The sequence below is a fragment of the Anastrepha ludens genome, chromosome 6, assembly GCF_028408465.1.
Source record: "Anastrepha ludens isolate Willacy chromosome 6, idAnaLude1.1, whole genome shotgun sequence".
NCBI classification, from domain to species: domain Eukaryota; kingdom Metazoa; phylum Arthropoda; class Insecta; order Diptera; family Tephritidae; genus Anastrepha; species Anastrepha ludens.
Genome location: NC_071502.1, coordinates 6,851,822 through 6,857,981, shown reverse-complemented (window position 1 = coordinate 6,857,981; position 6,160 = coordinate 6,851,822).

Below are 6,160 nucleotides of genomic sequence, written 5' to 3'. Positions count from 1 at the left end.
AGAAACGCTGCGTTTGTGCGGGTGATAAACGCTCGGAGTAGTGGGCGTTGTTGCCATGGCTTGTGTCCGGCGTTTACCTACACCGCTCGACCCTTCTCCGTTTTTTGTAAATTTTGTCTATTCGTATTCTCTACAAATGTTGTGAATTTATTTAAATATATATTCTTTCTCTCTCTCACTCTCTCTCTCAGTCTCTCTCGGGTCTCCCTCTTTCTTTGTCTGCCTTGAAAGTTTCACTTCTGTTTTGTGTTTTACGCTACACGCACTTTTTTAATTTTTAAAATTTTTTATTTAGTTTTTTTTATTTTATTTTTAGTCTTTGTTTTATTATAATGGAAAATTAAGTAGAATTTGCTGAAGTAAATTCAGAGCATTTTTGCTTCATCTATCCAAAATATTGGGTCGAATATTTCGAATTTTAAGAGAGATTAGGCTTATTTTAATTTATTTTTTATTTTTAAAATTTATGTTTTAGTACGTTTGTTTTATTTTAGTTCTTTGCTTTATTACAATTGCAAATTTAATATTTTTTAGTATTATTCAACTAAAGTTAAGTGAAATATGCTCAAGTGAATTGAGTGCATTCAGTGCGAATTGTAAGACAGATTAGAAATTCACAACGAAGACTTTTAAAAATATTCCAAATTTTCGTATTTTTTGCACTTTTGACCAGGAATATTTCGCAAATTTGAAAACTTCTCCTACTCGGCCTGTATTACTTATTCGTTAGCTCAGCGCAGGTGGTTGTACCATTCAGCGGGCTAATGAATTTCGGGGAAATATTTAGTATAATGTCTATTGATTTGAAAAAAAAGGTTAAAAGATGGGGGTAGAGGGGTGTATCCCCTTCTTAAAACTGAAAACCGCACCCTCCGGAGGCTTATAGTTCTTAAGTAATTTAATGTTAAAGTTCTGTAATTTAGCGAAAAGTTGGTGTTGCCATACACCTGAAATAAAAACGAAGTTCGTATGCAGAGATGTTCAGTGGAGGGTTGATTGTGAAACTGCAGTATTTTTTGCTGTAATTTAAAATTAAGAAATTAGAAACTTAAAAACAATGATATTAAGCGTATCACAAAAAATAATAAAGTAACTGAAAGCCAAAAATTACGGTTTATAAATGTATTGTATTGCTTCGATCAGTTTTACAAACGGGTCCTCATGCTTTTTCTCAACAGATTTTCTCCACAAAAATTCGATTATTATGTCTGCAAAACAAATAAGGTGGTTGTAGTTGTTCCATTTGTGGAACAACATCAAGACGCACACCACATATAGGAGGAGGAGCTCGGCCAAACACCTAACAGAAGTGTACGCGCCAATTATTTATTTTTTTTTTAGTTGTCTTTATTAAACAACTGGTTTCCTTTGAAAAAAATAACCCTCATCAGTCCAACTCCGGGTACGCAATCCACAGTATTTTTGCGTAGAACACACATTGCGTGTGTTAAAAACTGTATAGTGTAATGTGGCAAACTATAGTGAAGTTCCCGACGGCACTTTGAAGGCAAATAACTACGAAATTATTATTTCCCGAATAATTTGGAATTATAAAGATTGTTCCTTAACACCTCCTTAACATCTCCACCAAGTTTCATTAATACAGACATTATAGTTTGCCAAAAATTGCCCAGTATACATTATTGGGAGTCCCAGCTGAAATACGTCTTAGTATTTCTTCTCTCTTAAGAGCGGGACATACAAACTCGTCTGTGAACAATGAACTCATCTTGCTGCCTGCATGACTTACAAACGAGACCACCGATAGAAAAACCAAGAAAATCCCCCTTTGCCATTTTGTAAATTAGAAAAAGGTTACGAATGTATGGATTTGTTGCCATGGAAATTACTTTGAATATAATAAATAAATATCGCTGAAAAATTTATGTTTGGCTTATTGACGAATTTCAAACTTTTAAATTTCAATAATAAAAACTATTTTTAGGATTTTCGGAATTTATGTTTTTGTTTACAAATAAGCAGTTGTTTCTCTAAACAATTTTAATTTTTAATTATCAAAGCTGTCCTCTTTTGTTTGTTTGAATTTTGTTTTTTTTTAGTGGGGGTGTGGCATTTTGTGAGTGGCACTTTAATGTGTAGGTGTTGCATAGTTTTGTTGTGCTGGAAAAATGTGTTAAGTCGAAATATTTAATTTACATTTTTAACTTTATTAATAAGAACTCAACGGTTTGCCGAGCGAAATTTTGCTTTAAATAAAAAAATTAAAAAAAGATGATTTGCTGAATGAAATTTTGCTTTAAATGAAGGAATGAATGAAATTAAAAAAAAGGTGTTTTCATATCCAGTTGGATTAAGACCTCTGAATTTTGTTCCAAAATTTTCGAACAGCCCGGACCAATGAGCAACTAGTACTCGCACAACTGTTTCGTGCCCCTCGAAAATTTTACCGAGAATACGGCGCTTTTTGAATAATTCGAGCAATATTTTTAAGGAGCATTCATTAAAAGCGATGGCACAATACCAACAAAACATTTTGTGCATCGAAATATCGTTACAGGAGAAAACAGAAAAGAAACACAAGGACGAACTGCATTGAACAGCTGACATGCATTTAAAGCTAGAAGCATACGACGATAGTGCGAATGGAACGGCTTTTCGTCATTTCATTTTGAGCTGGGGTCCGAATGTGCGCAGCGGAAGAAGAAGAAAAAAAAAATCAGCTGCTCTACTTATTAAAAATGTTTGAAAATTTGGTTTTTTTTAACTCTTTTTTCTAAGTTTTGCAAATTAGTTAAATGTCAGTGCGAAAATCGTTCAAAAACAAAAGAATTGTCGATAAACCAAATTGAAAATTTTTTCTTAGCTGCTCGAATGAATTGTCCTAAAGCTCGATAATTTCAAGCAAATATTTGCGCAGTTGAGCCAAGGTGTATTCACTAAAGGTGTTGACACTAGGCCAACAGCAATGTTTTGTATGTACCTATGATTGTCATGGCAAAGTATTGGTAAAGTAGAAAACAAAGAATGAATCAATATTTTTCGCGATTTTGACAAGTCTGACGTCAGTTATCTTTCCAATGCAAAACAAACAGTGAATGGCTTGATAATGTTGTAATTTGTGACAGTTGAACTAAACAAACTAATCAAAACGAGGTGCCTCGTGTTAAATTGTGAAAATGTCAACTAATATGAAGCCTCTAAATGCAGTTTTTTTTTCGTTTTTATGCGGAAGACAATGTGACAAGAAAGTGTGTGCGTGTGCGTATAATTTCTTGTATTTGGTTGTTTCCATTGCTTTTTTCTACTCTTCTTCTTCAACAAGTAATTCGCCTTTCTTTTGTTTGTTTATTCATGTGCTCTGACGACACAGCGAATTAGGAAGGCGTAACCGTGTACTCTAGCATCGTTGGATACTACCTTTAATGGATTTGCCTTGAATTGAGCAATGAACGAGTATCGAACTATTCGCACTGCTTGATACCCGGATATCTGGTCTTCTATTTTGAACACAAGTCAAGAAAATCAGACGTTTTCGGGCACAAGTTGCCTAAAATATTCATCCATTGGTTGTAATTTAACGGACTCTATACAAAAAAATAGGCATCTTTCTATTCCGAGGCTTATAAAGCAAACTATTTGGCATAAATTTGGAGAATTTCATAGTCTTTGGCTTAGAGGCCCATTTAAAAAATATCACAGCTCTAGTCATATTGAACTTGAAAACAATATTTTTCTGAATTTGCAGTTTGTGAAATTGTGAAGCTAAAAAATTTGTTAAAAATAATAGTTTTAGTCTAAATTATTTTAATAAATAAAGGGTTTGCCAATAACAGGTTTTATTTTGAATAGCCCGCTATTTCGATAGATGCAACTTTTGAACCTGTAATTTTTTGATGTTTGACAAGTATAAACTACGCCATTAATGAAAATAGAACCATACACGCTTAAATAACGCATTGAAATGATTAAAATTCACTACAAAAATGGTAAAAATTTGGCAGAAACGGTTCGTAAAACTCGAGCATTTTTGGGTCATTGTGAAGCACCTTGTCAGACCGCATTATGGAAATCGGTGAAAAAATTCGAGCTGATGGGACAAGTTAGTGATGTGAAGAATAAAACCCGTGCACGTCGCTCAAGAACAGCCGAAAATATTGCTGTTGTAGCCGAAATTGTTGAAGAAAACCCAGGTTTGTCCATTCCTCGCCGTTCTTTGGAATTAGGCATTCCACAAACGTCATTTCAGCGTACTTTGCATAAAATTTGGGTCTTAAAGCTTATAAAGTCCAGTCAACACAAGAACCCAAGCCGGCCGATCATCAACAATGTCGTATCTTTGCTGATTAGGTCGTTAAAATGCATAAATATGATCCAGAATTCCATCGAAAAATCATCTTGAGTGATGAGACCCATTTCCACCTCGATGGCTTCGTCAACAAGCAAAATTGTCGGATCTGGGGCTCAGAAAATCTAAGAATTATTGTTGAAAAGCCTTTATATCCTCAAGATGTGACTGTTTGGTGCGGTTTATGGTACGGCGGAGTCATTGGACCTTACCTTTTCGAAAATGAAGGTGGAGCAACAGTTTCGGTGAATGAATTCCGCTATCGAGAGATGAATAACGATTTTTTATGGCCGAAATTGGATAGTGTTGATCTGGACAACGTTCATTTTCAACAAGATAGTGCTACGTGACACACAAGCAACGAAACCATTGATCTTTTATCAAAATAATACCTCTTATTGGAAAACCTTTTAGTTTTGTATTTCAAAAATTATGTTTTAAGGCTGTTCCTGTTGTTGCGCACTCAGCGACCATTATCTTGAATTTGGCAGCGAATCTGACAAAACAGAGGACGTCATTAAATTAACAAGGTCTTAATTAAGTAGGATAATCTACCGAAGCCTTGGTTCAAATTTTGCACTCTCACAGTGTTGGCGCGCATTGTGAAATGACAATGAAATTTTCGGATCAATTGCTCTTCTTCGTAACGACTTTAAGTCCGCTTATCAAATGTAATCAATGGAGACATTTGCGGAACAACATCAAGATGCACGCCACAAATAGGAGGAGGGGCTCAGCCGAACACCTAACAGAGATGTACGCTTCAAAACACTCTACAAAAACTAGTAATAAAACTAGCGCGGCACGTGGCATTAAGGGGGGAGCCTGGTTTATGAGGTCTAAAAATTGCATCTCTTTGCGATTTTTTTTTTAAGGAAAAAATTGATTTAGCACTGTAAAGTTTTTTCTATCTTTGAATGAACATTTAAAAAGTATAAAAAATTTTTGTACTGGTTAAAATAAGTTGAAAAAAATGTTTAACATAGAAATTAGTAGAGCGCTGCAACGCTGGAGTCTCCAACTGGCGTACAAGAAACAGCTCGTAATTATTATCTAAAGCAAAAAATTCAAATGGATTTCTAATTATCATGATTTTTTATTCTAGATGAACTAAGAGAACTGAGAGAAATTGAAAAATTTCAAATTTTTGGAGGTTTTAAAGAAAAAAATGCCTTTCTATAAAAAAAAAATCCCCTCCAACTTGGTATAAAAATCTTGAAAAATGTTTTTTTATCTATTTTGTTAGTTCAAATAGAAGAGAATTTATATTAATACTGAAGGGAACAAGCTATGATTCATTTCAAAAGGTTCATTATTTTTTTTTCATTCATGTACGCCAATTCAAAGAAATCATAAAAATGAAAAGTCGAGAAAAGAAGATAAAGTTTGTACTATAGCTGTCCGGTTACATCGTAACTACCGAACGCTCGCCTACCTTTGGCTTTGTATCTACGGAAATATTAAGAATTAGGCTCTGTAAATTTGTGTGAATATTCTGAAATATATCTATTAGGAATCGCTTAAAACGAAAAAAAATTGATTTTTTTTACCTTATAAACCAGGCTCCCCCCTTAAGCCACAGGATATCTGCATTTCAGCCAAATTAAAAACGAGTCACCCAAAAAGGCCTTTGGCTTGCAAACGAAAGTCGCTTCTGTATTTTTCCACTTATCTCAACTTAGGACTTTTTCAAACAGACAATTGGCAGCTAAAAAAATGAAAGCGTCTACGAAAATCGAATTTTCCAAATCAACTGTCGCGCTATGCAGAAGGCGGCGAGCCGATAAAATTCTAATTTGAAGCTAATTTTAGAAATATACTCGTCTGCACACATGAATTCCCACGAACGCGTAT